Here is a 20,987-nt window from a genome sequence, read left to right as displayed (position 1 = left end):
AACAATTATGCATTTTCTGGAAGCTAGATCGTAGCGTATGAATTTGATAATCAACCGACGGCTAACATTTGCCATGTGTGACGCACATCTTCAACATAATTGTGCACGTGGGCCTAACAAGCCATAACTTCCCTTGGGGAAGTAGTGGCTTGAGTTCAAACACTTGTAAAAGCTATATCTTATTCGCTTTATAAGAAGCCAAGGTATGTCCAGATATGCAAGAATCTTGCAACGCTCGGCACCTACAAAATCGAGATAGGCTTATGAACTTGGAGGAACTCAGTGTATGATATGTTCTACATTGTCATATATAAGAGGGAGGTTCTTTACCCAATGGCATGCGCTATCATCTCTAGGAGTTGAAAGCAATACAACATTAAGATTTAGAAGTAAGTTATGTTGGAGAATTTTGTCCACATATTAAAGCCATCTACGGAGGAAACCAATTACCTAACTAGCTCAAAGATGGTCAAGACTATATCAACCAATCACATCGATACCTTGGACCAGTTTCACATGTGCGATATTTTTCCTGTGATGGAGATATTGTCGGCCTTACCGTGAGGATACATTCAGGATGCATGCGTAAATTTTACAACTACGTGGGTACCATATGCCACAATGAAGTCCTGCCAGCAATAGTGCTCACTGACCTGTTAACAAAGCTAGCTCTGATTGCACCTTAAAGCCATGCAGAACATTGTTGTGTATGTATGATCTTGTCTCTAATGTTCACTTGATCATGATGATCATTCAACTCCAATCGGAGGGGAAGTGTCCAAAGGTAATCAATGACATACTCCCTCAAGGATTGATAAGACAATCAAGCAGGCCAAAGCTGGCATACAGCCAAAAGCAGAAACCAAACAGGAGCTTGAGTCTTATATCTATGAGCCTTGTATTGGAGATGATAAGAAACCTTTGCAATGGTGGATGGATAGCAATGTGTGATCTTATCCATATCTTGAAAGGTTGCAGATGGAGTAGGGTGCGATCGTTCAGATAACGTATACAAAATTGAGCACTGGTATCCGAATATGAAATGAGTTTCATTCAACTTTCATTTGGTATCTGCATTATCGTATTCAATATCCGATATCCATTATCAGATATCGATGTCAGAATATGGAAAGAAAACTGGACGTTATCCGTTATGGGTCCGTTATCCATCTCCATTCAGCGAAATAGTGACTTTCAGCATTTCGTTATCCGATATTGAGTACAGATATTGGATAACGGAAAAGAATGAGCCAACAATGTTCTTATGTTCTTTGGAGACTTTGATTTTGACTCGAGCTAGGGCTGCGATTTTGGTGGTGGAGCTGGAGGTGGCCAAGGAGCTAGAGGAGCTGCTTGCAACGGAGCTAGACGTGCTGGTGAAAGTTGCTTCTCGAGCCTCGAAGAGCAGCTGAAGGTTGAAGACACCAACGCCACCAGTTGAAGACCACTGCTGAAGACCACTTGGAGTTGTTGAAGACATAGGCGCCAGATCCATAGGACGACAAGGGTTCTCCTCACTTCAAGAGTTCAGGTCAGTCCTCCACCCGACAATGGTTCATCATGCATCGATCTGTACATATGAGTATTGTTTTTCATTATTCATAATGTTGCATTGCATGATGCCACACACACACACATAATGATGAGGCCTAAAGAATTTTATGTGAATTCCCCCAGGCCCAATGCATGAGAATAACGGATAACAATGATATGCACAAAAATTCATGACACTTTTTCTTCCTTGTCCTCCAAATTATTCCATAGATTGATGGTGTCTTTCTAACCATCTTCGATCCCCAAACAAAGATCAGCCAATTTTTCCCGAAAGATGATCTCTTATTCTTCTCAAACAACTTCAGCCTTCACAATATTGATTAAACACGAATGTCCAGGCTTCCCAAACAACTATTGAAGGATCTTGAAACTACTCCGTCACTCCCAACATTCTCCACTTCAATACCTGCTTCTGGCCTGCACCCACACTTACGCCCCACCTGTACTTGGCTTACCACAACGCGTCCCCACTGGGATTTGAACCCGTTACCTGGGCTTTGATACCAATCTGGTCACAAGGGGCCATGAATTATCCAGACATTAATTCTCCTCCTCTATTGGTTCTGAAATTTTAAATCTTCACATTCTTCTCAGTTTCATCAATGCTCTTAAATCTTTTAAAAGCACTTAAGGCATCAGATTTTTCTTTTAGAAATGAAACCCACATCAATCGTGAGAAGTCATCAACTAAAATAAAGAAATACTTGTTACCTTCCCAAGTAGGCGGAGCAATAGGTCCACACAGGTCACCATGTATCAACTCTAGTGGTTTTCCAGCTCTGAGTTGAGATACCACTATAAATGACAATCCTATGTGTTTTCCAGCTACATAACATTGACATAGATGATCAGGATACATAAATCTTGGCATGCCTTCTACTAAATGTAGATCTGATAAGGACTTTGAAGACTAAAAATTTAAATGTACAAACCTTTCATTCCATAGCCAAGTAGTTGATTTAGAGTCGACTGCAACCAAGCATTTCAATGTGTTCAATGTTAGCAAATACAAACGTCCCCTTGACTTCTTCACTTTTGCCAATAAGTTCCCATGTCTGTCATAGATCACTAGGCTACCAGCTTCCATCATTGTTCTGCAACCCATCTCATCTAGTTGTCCAATACTCAAAATATTTGATTTCAATTTTGGAATGTAAATTAAATTACCCATAGTCATGATATTGTTGCAATGAAGTTATCATTGAAATTAGTAGATCATCTATGTTATTTTTGCAGTCTTATTTATGACGATATTTCATTTTTCAAATACTATTCAGGTCCCCTTTTTTAACATTTGTGCATTGCATTTTTTCAAATACTATTCAGGTTCACTTCACCCAAGCAGCTGCCATGTCAACGGTAGAGAGCGATTTACCTCCAATAGATGAGGAGTCGGCATTTGAGGAATTACCAACAGAGCATATTCACATGAGTCGGAGCCATGTGGACGAGCAAAAAAGTCACCCATTCTAAAGTACTTCACAGTTGTTGGGGATTCGACATACGAGTGTGAAGTTTTTCGCAGGAAGAATGCGACAAAGGCGGTCCATCTTAAGCGTCCAATAGACGGTAGTACAAGCATCTTTTGGCGTCATTTCAAATCCGATCATCCAAAAGAACATGATGGTCTGAAGGCAACCACTAGTACACAACGATGTATAGATGACTTAGCAGACGATGGGACATCAGGTCTCTTCGGCGGAAGGTGACCATTGAGGGGTCGAACACCAGAAGAGACCAAGGATGTCATTAGTCGGCTAGTTTGTCGCACCATGGCGTTGGGTTGATACAGATCCTTGGAAGGAGACATGGCAAGATGAGACACAGAGTGAGGTACCCATAGACGAGGAGGAGAGTGATATTGGCATGACTACCGATATGTATGACAGTGGATCAGACGTGGAGGAGGGCGAGGAGGACATCTCATTGCAGCGGTGCAGCTGTTCGCTTGGGGACATAGTGACTAAAGTGAGAATAGTAGTTCGAGCTATCCGTCGATCAACAAAACGATGGATATATTAGGCTGATTTATGCAGGACACACGAAGTAACACTTTATTTTTAGAACTTTTTTCTTACTACAAGTACATTGTCTGTAGCTTGTTTGACATATGATACTTTTTACTTTATATTTGAGTATTACAGCCAATATTACCTAAGCCATATAGACCACGATAGGTGCCATGACGTCAGGCAATGAACCTGCAATAGAACATCGACACCTACCACATCGAAGTATGCGTCTTCTCGTTCAATGCCTGGCCAAGAAACCACAAGACTTAATTGTGCACGTCATCAGCTATGACTGAAGATGATGGCGATAGTAATGGAAGGTCTGGCAAAAATAAAAAAGATAACACTTTCAATGCCCCTCAATTCTCATCGGAGTAAATTGAGCTGATTGATGCCAGTACGATACGAATCCTTGCAAGCCTTCATTGCATTCCGCACATCCTAGTGAGTTGTGATCCATTTTATAAGCCACGGGCAGACAACACCTATTGGACCCGCTACAACTTCATCCCAGCAATGATTAACTTTCTTGAGTTTCAGGTCGCCCATAGCATCCATAAAACGCAACATCCATCACCGAAAAGCAACGGCGGAGGAAACAAATGGCTTGTGGAATGAGAACCTAAGAGGTTTATTATGTTTAGTTGTTTAAAGACCACCTTCACTTGTATAATGTACAGTTGTTTGACTTGCCCAACTTTATATCAACGTGGAACGTGGGTTGGCATCCATACTTGAAACAATTACTATGATTTTTCTAATACAGCTTCATATAATAAATATTATACACAGGTGAACCTTGTTCGTTATCCCTTATCCGTTTAAATATCGTACCCGATTTCGTATTTTTTATCCTCTTAACGATATCGACATCTGATATCTTTATCACACTAACAATGTCTGAAACTGTTATCCATTCAGTAGGGCATAGCAGTATCCGTTATTGATATCCGATACCCATGTCGTCCGCATTCAACTTTTTTAGCTAACAGATAATGCGTTATCCCATTATGGATAATGCGTATGGATATCGTTAGTCACTCCCTAAGATGGAGTACCTCTTTGTGCTAGAAAAAGAACACCAGTAGAGTGGCTCTTCTCATAGGGACATAATATTGTGACATCAAAATAACCACTCCAAGTCATGGAGAGTATTGAGTTGTAGTGAATATTCCACTATTACATGTGATTCTCAACATCATCCAGCTAGGAAAATGATCTTTCATGATCCAAAAACTTGGGTGAGGTAATCATTCTTTTTGATGATTTTTGAGTTTATTTCTTTTATGTGCGCTCTTATTTTCATTTTGATCATAACATTCTTCTACATGCTAGGCCAAAAAATTGAGCTTCTATGCACAATCCTACAAGGAAGACATCATTTTGAAGTCACCTTATGATATGTTTCCAAGTGTAACGCTTTTATCATTTTATGCACATGAAAACTGATCATCATTTGAATTGTCTAATTTTTATTGCGGACAACAATTATCCCATTGTCGATTGGCATCCCCATTGGGGGTAGTGGACATCCCTACTTTCAGAGATTATCATTCGTAGCCTCAAAAGTTATCGCCTCATCGACAACAGGTGTCATTCATCTCATAGTGATTTTCAGTGTTAGTCCTTCAATCTCTTCCGTGGTCATTGTTCTGATCCTCGACAATTGTTGTCACCTTCCTAAACAGTCATAGTTCCCTTACTCAATGGTCACTAGCCTTATCCTTGATAATTATTTTTCCTATCCTCAGAGGTCTTCAATAGTCATCGTCTCATCAATGGCCATTGCCATCCCATCCTATATGCTCATTGACCTTATTCTCGCCACTCATTGGAAGTATGTGATATTCATCATCCCATCAAAAGTGGTCATGTCCCCTTCCTTGGAGGTCTTATCTAGTCATCATCACTATCCTCATCGGTTGTCATCCTTGTCTTCGGCGCTTGTTGCCCCCATCTTCAAGGGTGGTCATCAACATCCTTGATGATTGTCGTTCCAATCCTCAACAAGTATCATCCCCTGAATTGCAGTCATTGTCCCCATTATCAGCACTAATCATCTCTATCTTAGGCAGTTGTCATCTCCATCCTTTATGGAGGCTGACAGTCATCTTCCCCATCGTAGGCATTCATCTTTCCCTTCCTCAATCAAGTGTGGAAGTTGGAAAATTACTTAATGATGATTTAATCCAATGATTTCTCTCTCCTCATCGTTGGCAGCACCATCATGTTATTTTGTTAGGATTTACTATTGTGTGGAATTGAATACAATCATTGGCCCAAATTTCTCCTCTTCATTTGCGATGAATGGATTCCATCGCACCACAATAATATTTGAATGCTGAAAAAAGACAAAAGGTAGGAATATTGGTATTTTTCTAATAATTATATCTGAACAGAAGAGGACATGTGTTTTGGGGGCAAGTCATTACATGCCACATCAGATGACTTTGTGACAGCTTATCAGAGTGGGACACATACATGGCACGTTTACACATCGCGCCCCATGCCTCACGAAACAATAGTAGAGCCACAATACTTCATTAGTCAAAGCGAGAAAAAATATATTATTTTATGTTTTCGAGCCTTAGTCTCCACACAAATGGTGACACACGGCATGGTGATGGGGGACCATTTAGATTCGAAGATCCTTTCTTAACCAGTTCATCGAGTGAGGGATGACGCGTGATCCGGCCTTCAAATCACTCAGCCTAGTCAACGGGCCCTGGAGGTTTGACTTTATTTTTTGCTTATCTTTATTATTTTGTAGGTCTTGTATGTGGGGACATGTACTTGTAGTCTATGTTTGTTCGCACGTGTTTGGGCCCTTTATGGTCCTACATGTTTGTGTGTGTGCCAGCCCGTGTGGGCATGTTTGTGAGCCTCTCTCCTATTAGGGGCCTGTAGGACGCCTTATTTGGGCCTTCTCCCCTTTATTTCTAAGGGGAAAGGCCCATGTTTACCCCTATAGGAGGGGGTGATGGGACCCATCGGAAAAAAGAAGAAGAATTTTGAGAAATGTGACCTCTTTTGGCCTATCTCCTCAAAGTTTTAGGCGATTATTTAGTTTTTTTCAATTTTCCACGTATTTAACAAAATTCCATCACAAATTTGAAATCTGAAACCCTAGCCTTGAGTTAGAGATCTCACGTCCCAAAACTGGTATCAGATTACGATATTGGGGCAGATGCTGTACTGGATACCTAAAATCAAATTTTTGGTATCCGTTTCTTCCGATATCCGGATATCGGATAACAATATCGGATATCAAGTGCTATAGTACTGATATTTGATATCGGTATCCATCTCGATGTCATCATTTGCCTCCGTCTCTTGGGGAGGATGAAGATATCGTATATCAAAGTTGGATATGGATTTAGATATCCAACTTAGAAGGGTTATATAAAAATATAATTATATTTTCATAGTGCAACACTTGGAGAAGATTTACGTGGGCCAGCGGGTAAGAAGAGAGTTTTCTAATTTGCTATGTAACTCATTTAATATGTACAGCCCAAAATTATTTTTCTTCCATATGGGATTGAAGGATTCGGAGTTTAACATGAAACTCCGAATCCTTCTGTCCCATATGGAAGAAATTAGAAATTTTGAACTGTATTTATTCAACTGTAAATAAAATGTCTATATATATATATATATTTATTAAAATCTTACACATATTATGGGCTAATAATATAGTAATTATTTATTAAAATTTTATCAGATCACTTACTATATATCCTACCTTGTTCAATATATACAACTCAAAATTTATGTTTTCTTCCATATGGGACAATAGGATTCGGAGTTAATGTTAAACTCCGAATCCTGTTATCCCATATAAAAAAAACCAAAAAATAAAGCTCTATATTTTAAACGAGGTAGAATACATTTTAAAAGCACATGGCGTTGTTAGAATAGATTATCTAAAATGATGATAATAATTGATTTTTCCTGTTGATATCAGATATCGATATCCGAATACCTGTTTTGGTATCCGGATATCGAAACCCGATATCCAGGTATGTGATATTCGTCTTGTCCTTACCCATTCAATGTCCATCTACGATATCAGTCTTCACCTATTGGACGGACATTGTCCGGTATCCGATATCAGACGCATTCCTGTTTTTTTCCCAGATATCGGATATTGAATGTCCAATACTGGATATCAGACTGATATCAGACGTAAAATCCCTACCTTGATTCGCCGAAAGCCATCGCCGCCTTTGCCGGAGCTCTGGCCGCCGCAACTGACGGCGCTTCCCTCCGCAATCACTACCCTTGCAGCCACCTGCACCCTCGCAGCTACAGCCTCGCCCGCGAGCACCGCCCTCGCAGTCCGCCTGCACCTCCAGAGCGGCCACTTGCGCCGCATCCCGCGGTCGCCCATGCCGCGTCACACGGCCGATTGTGCCGCTCCTCTGCGACCACCAGCACGGTGCCTCCCCGGTCGCCATTGCCGCACCACCTTTGTTGATGCACGGACTTTGACCAAAGTGTATTCCACCACCCTACCACCGCCGCACTTTGTCTTTGCTGTGCTGTCACGCCCAGGCGCCACCGTGTTGTTGTGCCCTGTCACTACTGCGACTTGCCACCACCGCACCCTACTACCGTCACGCCAATGCCACGCCACTATCGAGCCGCCATGCCATGTCATCGTGTACATTACTACACTTGTCGCTGCTCCTGCTGATGTGCCCATTTCCGCACTTGTTGTCTTGCCCGCCGACACAAGCGCGTCTGCACCTATTTGCGCCGTCATGCTTACCTGTGCCCCCGTCGCGCCTACCTGCTACTCGCGTTCCACTGCTGCCCAATTATGCATTGCCATGCGCCCTACTGGTACTAGTACACCCATAATTACCCTTTCAGCATAACATTATTTCTTTTAGTGCCTCCGAACATTTTTCTTCGCTGGAGTTAGGGTAGTGATAGATAGGAGTAACATATAGTGGGATAGGTATTGTTTGCATTATCACCAGAATTATTCATCTCCACTGCACAACATGACTACCCCACCTTTCATGTGGTGTAACACGAGTCGTTCGATCCCGGCATCTGTTGTGTTACATCACATGGCAGAATACCCAAAAAAGGTATCTCCAATTCATATTGAATTAAATATCAGCCCCAATAATATAAATATATATGTTTTTTGACTTAGAAAATTCATATTTTAGGAATTTAATGTCAAAAACTTGAGGAAAAATCATACTATGACTCCACAATTATTTTCTTTCTGAATATGTCATCAAAAAATTCCTAAAACTACATAAAAATGCACAAAATTCAAAGAGTACTTTAAAAAATAGATTTAATCATTGTAGGATTGATAACACACATATATAACCCATTTAGTGTGAAAAATATGTAAATATCATCATATTAACCTATTAATGTGCATGTTATTAGTCATATCTATGATGGATGGCTAATGAATGAAGAGAATTAGTTCAACCAGCTGTTCATCGATCCAAGCTTCACAGATGATGAAATTTAAACATAACTGATGATGACTTGTATCTGCATGACGAGCCTAGCTGCAAGTGATTCTTTCATAGATGTACCTCAATAGGTCCATTAATTTGAGAAATAAGTTATTGTCCTTGCCCCCTACATGGAGTTATAATTTATCCTTTTTAATATTAGTGTTTTTAATTTATGGTTTGTTTATTTATTTGTTTAGAATACACTTTTATTAGGGTTCTTGTGTGCCATATGATATTAGGGCAAAGTTATAAATATTAACTAGATTCTGACATATAGACCAGCATAGAGAAACAACTTATTGGAAAAAAATAAATTTGTTTATAAACCCTTGATTTAAAACTTTAGCATGCCTTTCTACACATGAAAATGAAATATTCAGGGGCACATAATGCATCTGTGTTAAATTGAGAGGAAAATGAGTGAGCTTGATATAATTATGATAGAAAATATGCCATGGGGTACATTAGTCGAGTCCAACCATTGAATGATTAAACATTCCATGCAATAAAATTGATGAACAATGTTCACTTAATGAATTGGGCATTAAATGCATACCACAAGAGGAATGCCAAGCAGTTAGTTTGATTCATGCTAAGATAAAAGATTGAGAACGTTTAATTTCATGGTTCAAGAAACCCATAGTCCAAAAAGCTCAATGTATGTGAATGATGCACAAAATAGGCATAATAATGTTAATAACTTAGTTCCTAAAGCAAAATTTTATCTGTATAAGAAACTTGATTGTACAAAGGACTAAACTAAGAGAATTATGCATTCTTCCAAGTGTCTGTTAGTTAAACTCTTACATTCATGCACGTAAATGTTATCTAGCTTCTATCCCTTAATAACAATAGGCAGTTGAATATGCTCCTCAATGTGCATATTCTAAAGTAATTTTCAGGATTTCCAATAAGGAGGCCAACAACTTAAAGTCATGCACGTTTCATATTTGGCAACAAAATGCAAGCGAGTATCGTGTTATGAAAACATATTATGTTTTCCTGAATACTAGTGCTTTTCTGATTTTGAAATCTTATTTCTCACCATACATGGAAGGAACATTATTTATTTGAATAAACTTGTTAAGGATAGTTATATGATGAAGATGAGTGTGTTCCCCATCTTTTTGGGTAATGAAATTGATGATGTGTTCAAACATGAAACTTCTTCAACTAAACCAAGCGCTTATCCAGTTTTCTTATACAAGAGAACAAGAGCAAATAATGGTTTTGGCACACTAAGTCATAAAAGTTTGGGACATGTACCCTAAGGTATAATGTGAAAGATTCATAGATTAATTCTGTAATCTTCCATTCACCATCACATTCCTTCTATTAATCTTAATAGATCTAAATCTTTCTCGGTTTTCCCACTACATGAGAAAAATTAACATTATTTTGTGGAAGAAAATAACTCAAAGTCATTACAAATTGACCTTAATTCATAACATCACATATTGATCAGAAATGTCCAACGGTGCCATAATAGTATAAGGCATTAAGTTAGGGAATTTTATAAGAAATCACTCGCTTCTCCTTTTATATGCTTGATAAAAATGCTTTCAATGGGAAAGTATCCTTCAGATCCCACTTCTTTAAAAAAAAACTTACTGGCCATAATAGAAAAATAATTAACTTCAAATGAACATACATTATGTGAAAACCACAGATTTTATCAAAAGATAATGTTTTCTTTGTAAACACAATATTTTTAATAATTTTATTTATTTTTTGGATAATATTTCATGTTAATCTTGATATCCTAAAGTCACATGTACATTTGGAGATTTTCAGGACCTTTATACACATCCTCTATTCCCTTATATAGATAAAAATATCACTCCATATTGGGATTAGCAAAAAACACTTATTTCGTACCTTGTGAAATTGCTAGATTTTATTAACTTCCACATCTAAGCTGGTTGTATAAAGGCTAAGATGGTGAGTCTCCTCAATAAAAGTGCTAATTGAATCTACTAGGTTCAATACTCATCAATGTTTAGGTATCTTTTGACCCTTGTTTTACAGGTCAACATTATAGTATTACTTTAATCATGTATTATTTTACATACATGTAGGTATCTATATCTTATCTATGAGAAATATTCAGTATTAAAAATATTTAAAATTTTAAAAATAGGCGTTGAAAAAAATTTGGATAAGTGACTGAATTCAGATTGATATCATAATGACGGCAAGTAGAATGGTCAATACTTGAATAATAAAAAAATAATGGAAGGTTTTTCACCATTTTTCATGGAAAATGCCATAGTTCCTTAACAAGTAGCATGATCTCATAATTAAATTGTTTCTGCATTGCATAATTAGACAATTTTAAGTCATTAGCAAAACATGACCATTCATCCATAAGAAATCATGGTTATCTAACATCTAAGGACCACTAATTTTTTTTTGACATGAATCACCCTGGTTAACACCTAAATATAAAAACATAATGGGATTTATACTGATCAATAAAGTAACTCTTTCTCCAAAGAGTATCCGCTATCTATTCTAAGTGTCTCCGCAGAAATATTTACTAGGTCAACCCTTCTTATATGATCAGAAGTACCTAATATTATATTTTAATATGAAATATACTTCTTAATATCCTATGAATTCAAATATTTAATATTACATCTGAAATGATACGTGATCAGTAATATGATCTCATCATAATTTTATTTTACTTGCACATATATTTGGACTTAATTATAAACATCAGTCATGAATATTAATGAATATGATTCATTTTAATGTATTTCAATGAGACTTGGAGGTGTGATTAACATACATAATGTATAATTCTATCAAATAGACATACATACACTAAAGTAGGTGATAAACTAAATTTTAGGGTTAAAATAATGTCATTGTTAATTTGAGTTTAGTCAACAAAATGTATAAACCAGTACTCACTTAATAATTCTAGAAAGTGGATGAGTACAGGTTGTCTCCACAGGGAACATATCTTAGGGATTTAACACTATTTACATAGTTATTTAGGTAGGCTGAGAAGGTATAAGTATAGGCTAAGAGGTTGTGATGCAATGGAAGCAGAAGAAGATAAGATAAGACCTGAATATGACCAATGGAAGTGAGGGGTTAAGATAGCCGAAGATGTAATTAAAAGACGGTGATGCCTGACGTCATCGGAGACGTCTTCAGTTGCATATCGAGATGATGCTCTGATACCAAGATAATGATGGCCGTCATCGGGGACATCGTCTGGTCGGGTATCGAGACGATGTTATGATACCAAGATGATGTCGGACATCGTCTGTGATGTCGCCTGACAGATAAATCCCTAAGGATGTGTAATTATGTGATGAAATGAACCTAGGCGGATGTATGTAAGGGCCTTGACTTGTGGGGTTTCGCCGAGCTCTGCGCTCCGACCTCTGGGGTGGACGACCGATGACGGTGACCTTCTGACCCTCGTCGGAGCGACAATTGCAACTACAACATCAAGCGGAATAATTCCATTGGTGCTTGCACATAACGGACGGGCCCGACCCATACCTAGGAACTCATTCAATTCGTAGTTTTCAATAATTAAACTCTCACCTAAACTAACTTGAGCGGGGGGGAGCATAATGGACAATATACTAAAGACGGTAATATAACTAATGAGAAAGGGGAACGACGTACCTCGTCGATAGTGTCGTTCGTCATCGATGTCTTCGTTGGTGCAAGGGCCGGTACGAGAAGGCGTGGTGGAGGCATGCCGGAGAAGGGTCGTGTGTGGCTCGACAGGCAGTGAGGGTGCGACACTGGAGCGTGTTGGGGAAGGTCTGAGGCGGGAAGAGAGAGAGAAGATCAGCGGCAAGGCAGCTCTAGCGAATGGCAGACTCGGCACGCACAGCGTCATGATGGATGGCACGAGCAGTGGCAAATAACGATTGCGAGCTAGGGAGGTTGCATGCGGCACAAAGGGGCGCGGACAAGTGATCATGGCGCGCCACGAGCAGTGTTGGCATGGTGGCTGGGGGAAGTGGCAGTGGTAATGGCGGTCACGGGCTATGAGCCACACAACCCAACAACTTCCATGAGCAGCAACAACCGTAGCTTTGGGTAGTTGTGTGTTCAAGTGCTCGTCGAGTAGTGGTGGCACACGTCAAGCACGAGTCGCACACAGCGTGATACACATTCAGCGGTGATTGGTGTCACCGATGGGGGGAGACCGGCATGGGAATGGCATGGAAGACTGGCGCGGAGGCTTGGCAACAATGAGGCACCGGCCGTGCGTGCAGTAGGCCAAATGAACAGCAAGCCAGCGTGGCACCTATGCGGCGCTGGCGTGCAACAGGGGCAATGAACCTAGCGAGGGGCATTGCCGCGAAGCAGTAGTGTGCACATCCCGGCGGGTGACTGGACAGAGCTGTCGGCCTGGCAAGCAACGCACTTGGTGGCTCGCCTAGGGGGCACCGGCAGACAACTACGATGTCTTGAACAACAGAGCAGTTATAGTCGTTGAGTGTGACTTGAGCGGCTGCAATGTTGAGCTGCAATCGCGTGACACGCGAATCACCTCTTCAATGCTGGAAGGCGTTGAACATGAGTGAGATTCCAGCCCAGAGTGGGTGAGTCAACTATCGCGGGTTAGGACACTATCGCGAGTTCACCAGCTGATGAGTCGAGCGACCGCATTGACCTAGCGTCGTTACGACGACTCTTAGCCGCGTCAAGCAATGACTTCGAGAGCTGCCAGGCGCACCAGCGTGCGTTGAGGCTGTGGACACCGATGTTTATGGACGTGGGCTCGGCACAAGTGGAGGGCACAAGAAACCCTGGGGTGATCCAATTTGGAGACAACGTCGTCTCCTTCAACGTCCCTTCTTCTCCTTCCTCTTCCTCTTCTCTCCCTTTCTCCCTCTTCCCCTTCTTCTTCTGGTGAGATCAAGTTCTGACGATAAATTCGACTACAAGAACACCTGGTCTGATCGGCTTGGGCACCATCATGCCCCTTATATAGGGGCACGATAACCTTTACTAAGGGCACAAGTGCCCTTACTAGGGGGGTCTTATACATAGGACCCCCCCTCCTTAACACAAAATACAAACATGTTTGACACTTTATCGACGACACGATTCGACACAACATGCAAAGATACGAACATGAACATGACACGATGGATATCAAAATGACGAAAATGAAAACACAAACACGATAAAATGACGAATAAAATGAGCACGAGCTGAAAAAAATCAAAACATTTGATGATGCGATCGTGTTTTCATCCAGGGTATTAAACATGGGTGTCTTCACCTTCGCCTTGGCATGTCGTTCAGGTTGGACGTGAATCGACATGCAGTTGATGATGATGATGACAGCGCTGAATATGTTTTTGACAGCGTGGACTGGCGCGCTTCATCAGATGGTGGATGTAGGATATTAGTGAGAAATGAGATAGAGGAAGATAGTGACTTAGGGCTTATGATTTAAATGGAGGCGAGAACACATGGCGAGGTCATGACAATGTAGGTGATGTGTGACATAGATGATTTATAATGATGTATGATGGTGGACGTGATTGAGATAAATCAATGTAAGGCAAGAGACTAACAATAGATCCATATGTTCTGTTGCTATCATGGTGATTTCTTGATGTGGATCAGCATCTCCTATTCTTTGTTGACCTTCTCCAAGTACTCCAGACACCAAGAAAAACCTTGTAGACCTTCAAAACCTCATTTGCTTTCCAATTGCCTCTCTTGGATGAAGTGAGTTCAAAGATATTTTTGAAAAAATATTTGGGCCCCACTATATTAATCAAAATACAGATGGTAGAGGAAATAATGAAAAATCTGCCCTTAAAATTTTAGCTCCATAGACCTTCTAGATCATCAGATATCAAGCCCTAAAATTCGACTGATAGTTTGTCAAGTCGCGCACCTCCACGATGACATTTGTGAACGCCAGGGTGGACTACGCACTCCACACACTGCATCGCTACGAGGGCTCCCCCAGATCTTACTGGCACGAGTGACCATCTCTCGGCCTTCATTAGGTAACACCTATGCACCTTTTTCTTTCCGATAACATGGGCATGGGCGAGTAGGGTCCATGAGTAATTTGGACATGTACGCTCGCTCCACGCCTAGAAACGATGAAAAACACAACATTTTATAAATAAACACCCCTAAAATTGGATGATTCCTATCTGTTGATTAATTAAAATATTTCTCTCTCCTTGTCCGTGTCACTCTTCATGAAGCTTTTATGGTTTTGTCTTTAAAATAACCTTAAATGGACTGATTGGTTCAAATACTCTAGAGTCATCATATATCGACAATTGACATCACACCACGTAAACCTACACAAAGAAGACAAAAATCGTGAACAATAAAGATATTTTATTACAATAATAATAATAATAGAAAGCACACGTATGAAGTGACTGCACACCAGTGTGCACCACTTTAAGGCACCTTTCATCAAATAGCCATTGAGCATGAGAAATTTCTATGCCACGTATACGTACATGATACGTGTACACGTAACGTCATCAATATTTTAATAGATGAATTGGCCAACACATCAGTTGATGCATATAATTAATAAAATACACAAAAAATATATATTTTAAATGCATCTGCGCTGTCTACATGTGCAGCTATTGCAACAACAATAGCTCTTATTTTCCGTTGGGCCACATCACCTGTAATTAAAATAATAAATACTTCATGCGTAATTAAAGCCATCATGTGATCGCTAATCATGATGCCATAGATGCTTCATTTTATGATTCACTAATCATTTTAATGATGGAAATATATGTGGCCGGAAAGACAATCACACATTCCACATATTGTTCCCTGTTCATTAAAAGAACATATTCATTATAATGCACATATGATGCATATAATTAAGTCCATGAGTACGTGATCAAAATTAGTGAATTGTGATGGGATCATAATACGGAGATCACTAGTCTTTAAGGATGTGTTCTAAATATTTATATTCATATGATACTCAAGAAGGATATCAAAGTATTTGATAACATGCATGTTTAGTATATTATATGATCATCTTTACATGTTTATCTGCATTAAATTACTCATATTTGCATGTTATCAAGCTTAAAATGATTAAATATTTTTAGAATGCTTTTCTGAATTTTCTGCATTTTTGGGATGTTTTTAACAATATATTCTAAAAGAAAATAAATTTTGAGACAAGATATGATTTTATTGGGAATTTTTTTGACGTTAAATTTGGAAAGATATGATTTTTTTAAGTCAAAAGATATATTTATACCTATTTTTTGGGCTTTTATTTTATATAATATAAATTTTTAAGTATTTTGGCTTTTTTTGCACAGGGTCACGTGGAAGGCTCACGTCCACTCATTTCAAACAAAGAAAAGAGAAGAAAAAAGAGGGTGACGTGGTGCAGTGACGCGTCACCACGTCAGCCTCGAGAAAGAGGGGTTTTGAAATATTTTTTCTTTGTTTTTCTTTCTTTTTTTCAGGTATACATGACACGGAATACAAATGGCGCCCACACGGAATACGAAAAGGACGGAATACCAAGTGCTTTGACTTCTTAACGGGCACGTAAGGATCTAAAGTAAGTATCTTCGCCTTGTGTTGTCTCTTTCTCGATGCCATAGTTGACATAATTAGGGTTTATCATCATTCTTGCACTCTCATTTAACTCTATTTTCTCGTCTCTTCATCCTCACCACCATACCATTCCAAATCCAATCACTATCGTCATTCATACCATCGTCCATCATCATGTCCGTCACGTGCACTTACTCTTTTATTTAAGTTAAATTAACTTATCACTTACGTATTTTTAATCGATATCACTAGCTCACGTCCTCGAATCTTGTTTTCGTCAATCCTCTCGTTGATCGTCACTAGTATAAGAAAGTAATTCCTTAAACATCGTTCCTTGTAGAAATGATCCGTACTCATCACTAACTACATATTTTTAAGTACAATTAGACATATATTTTTATTGAATAATCTCAATCATCGACGATGAATTTTAACCCTAAAATTGAGATTATTAGTATTCAGAAAGAATAGCACTATCTCGCCTCACTTGTATGATGAGTATGGCTGCTCCCGTAGCCATAAGTGTAGAGACACTTGTGATAGATAGTGTGTGCTCTTTAGTGGAAAGAGTTCACTGAATTGATCCGTACAAATCTCTGAATGATATTATACCAAACTGTCAATCAAGTTGATTCACGTCATGGTTGTGTGAGTGGTCCTTAGACTTGAGACACCAAAGAAATCTTGTGCACAGACTATTGTACTTTGACTGTGACCTACATGTCCCTAATCATGGGATTCTAAATAGTCTTATTCCACTTAGTATAAATAGGGGAATGGCCTAAATGAAATTCACCTAGGCCAGAATTGTTTAGGGGACTTCCTATTCTTTTCCCTTCTCCCTATGACTTCTCACCATTCCCGATGTAAACGGAACGACATAATGATGGTGACAGAGATTCATGTAAACGCGGCTTGTCAATGAGAAGGAGGAGATCTGGCATGCCAATGACCGCATGGATACGTCTAGAGGCTGCACACTTGAGCAACTCAACTTGTCTCGCTCAATGATCAAAGAAATCATGGATGTGATCTGTGCACAGGTTCTTAGGTTCATGATTTTAATGATGTCGTTCAATTCTGTTACGTGTCTTATGGTGTGTGGAATCCTCTTATTCATTTAGATATAGGCCTCTAGAAACCAACAATGAATACAAAGGTAATTTAAGGAAACTAAACACGTATAAATATCGTCATGTTAACATAATTCAGAATGTGTGTTACAAGTATGTCAATGTCTGAGTGTGTTGGTAAAAATACTTAATAACCTTATGTATTGGTAAACAACATTATTTACGTTACATTGTTAATTAGGATTTCCCATTTGTACTTATTATATACAGTGAAAATTAGAAATATCTCTTTTGGTGGTTATTTTAGTCCATCTACAAATTTCTAAACTTAGGAATCGACCTGATTCATGGATCTAGAATCATTTTTAGTCCATTTTACGTTTTTCTCTTAATTCCACTCAATTTCATTATATTATTCTCTCATCCTCCCCATGTCACTTTTAAATTGTTGTCACATTCCTAGCATTCGAGCATGAATTTTCTCTATGTTATCATGTTTTTCTTATACGCTCCAGTGAAACTCATCATAAAATTGGTTTTTCTAGAAAGTAATCTTCAAAACCAATGGATGTAAGCTCCTTTGTTTTTTCTGATCAAAATATGAAGAGTTAGAGCAATATGGATTCATTTGCATCATATACCTATTGTACCCATTATCTCTAAGGTTCTACAAGTTTTGAACCATAAGTCTAATCATCTTGGTTGTAAGAATGGTCATAATTGTTAGGTTCTAAGGCCTTCACCTGTATGAAGAAACTCAAAATGATTCACAATGGAAGACTTAATTGGAATCAGTACGGCATCATTTAAACCATGAAACGAATCATCTCAACTTGGATTCCATCCATGATTCTTTTGATCCATGAATGAGTAGTGTGGAGCTACTCAGGTGTGAAGCCTCAAGACGTATCCACACGATCCTCCTTTGCCTTAATGAGCTGTGTTCACACTCTATCATCATCGTTACGCCATCCCATTTGCATCGAGAATGGAGAGAAGAAGGGAGAAGAAAGTGAAGGCCCCTAAACAATTGTGTCCTAAATGAATTTTTTTCAAGACATTTCTTTATTTATACTAAGTGGGTGTTTTTCATGAAACCCCCTAAGTTTAAGTATATCTTCTGACGTCCGAAAGATCATTTGTGTGTGACCCTCTAGTCCTATATATATGTCTAGTTAATGAATTTAGTGGCTTTATAATATTTTTGGTCTTACAAATTAATTAACTATATCATTATATAGATTAATTAATGTCAAATTGATTCATCGTAATAGATAGGTTGAGTCTTTAGTTTGTGTGGTGCCAAGCTACACCTCGTGCTCTAAAAAATATAAAGGAGTTTGTATCAACTCACTTATAGAACCTGTTCATCATTGGTTAACTTATATGTATAGCCCCATATTTAATTGATGGTCATAAGATAACATAGGGTATGATGAACTATCAGACCCTAACTGGTCATCCAAGTTAGTAATGATGCATTCAGAAATCATCTGAGAAATCTTCTTCAATATTTCATTAGCTTGGTCAAGGACTTCATCGCATCACCTTCCTTGAGTTGTTCCCTCTTGTATTGAGGGTGGACAATCCCATCTTGACTACTCAATTGTCTTCATGAACTTCTTAATGTACCCAAATTAAGACTGTTTATAATCCCAAGATTAGGACTTTGTAGGTCATAGTTTAAGTAAAACTGTCAATCCACAAGACATATTTGGTGTCCAAAGTCTAAGGACCATTTACACAATCATGATGTGGATCGAACTAATTAACATCTTGACATAATAGTATTCCAAGGATTCATATAGATCAATTTAGTGAACTCTTTCCACTAAAGAGAACCCACTATCTATCTTAATATCTCCACACTAATGTCTACATGACTGACCTTACTTACCATATGAGTGAGACTACGTAGTTTTATTCTATTTGAATGCTTTTATGTCCTTCTTGAGTATCCTTGGAATATAAATATTTAGAACACATACTTAAAGGCTAGTGATCTATGTATTATGATCTCAGCTTAGTTCACTAAGTTTGATTATGTATTCATTGACTTCATTATAAACATCACACGTGCATTATGATGAATACACACTATTGATGAACATGGAATGAAATATGGAATGTGTAATTGACGTGTCAATCACATATATTTCCATCAGTCTTAACCCTTCGTGACGTCATGCTATGGTACACTGTGATGAGGGCAAGTTCTATTATATTCGCCCCATCACTCCCATACCATGTTGAACAGTTCACCTACTTCATCCTGTCCTAGCTAACATGGAATAATTCTGAAGAAAAGCAAGCTCATTTTCATTCTTGTAGTTTAACTCTTATGAAAAATTCTGAAACGAATCCTTTGCCTAATCTTAGAAAGTGAGTGAGAATAACTTAATCTTTACTGTCTCTAGTGAAACACACTGATAATTATTCATGTCACATACTCTTGAGAGGCCATTGATCAACCTATAAGGATCTTAATTTTTGCCTCCTATGAAATGTAGTAGGATGAACGTGTGAGAGTGAATTCGTGATAGAGATTATGTTGCATTATCCACTCACCAATTGGGGCAATCAGTATGGTGATGGGTATGTATTAAAGAGTGATGGAAGGATATCTGAACATCATTCTCATGTTTCCCCCATCTATTGGATCCATATTATATCTGTATAATGCAACATAATCCATATTATATTTGTAAAATGTCCTGAGATGAAAAATTGGCTTCTTCCAACAAATAGTCAAAAGTGTCAATTAGTGTATTCCATAGTGATGTTCGACCATTCATATGCAATATACCAGAATTAGATGATGGTTCTCCTTGCACTACACAATCAAGTAATGTTTTTATTTGATTTGATTATCCTTTGAGTGCTAAGGATAACTTCTAAATACTTTGGTGAGACACCTAAGACTATGTGGAAGAGTGATGAAAATAGAATATATCATTATTCTTCATAGACTAATGATATTGCTTCTAAATATATCCTTTCATTTAATTTATCACTAACTCTCCTGGTCATTTTCACTCACAAACCCAGCCCTAATATTGATCCCCAATGAACGTATTGGGAGGGGCGGGTGCCCAAGGAGAGATGATAAGAAAGATGGGTACCTGAAGACGTTTCGTGGTTGAATTGTTTTGAGAGATTTCTTTTATTTTTATTGAATGTGAACTTTTCATAAACTCATAAAACTCGTAAGAGACTATTTGTGTGTCTCTCCCTAGGCCTGTTTATCAGTCTAGTCAATAACTCTAATTGTCAAATAATTTTTA

Source organism: Wolffia australiana, chromosome 2, assembly GCF_029677425.1.
Source record: "Wolffia australiana isolate 7733 chromosome 2, ASM2967742v1".
Classification (NCBI taxonomy): Eukaryota; Viridiplantae; Streptophyta; class Magnoliopsida; order Alismatales; family Araceae; genus Wolffia; species Wolffia australiana.
This window is presented reverse-complemented; position numbering follows the sequence as displayed.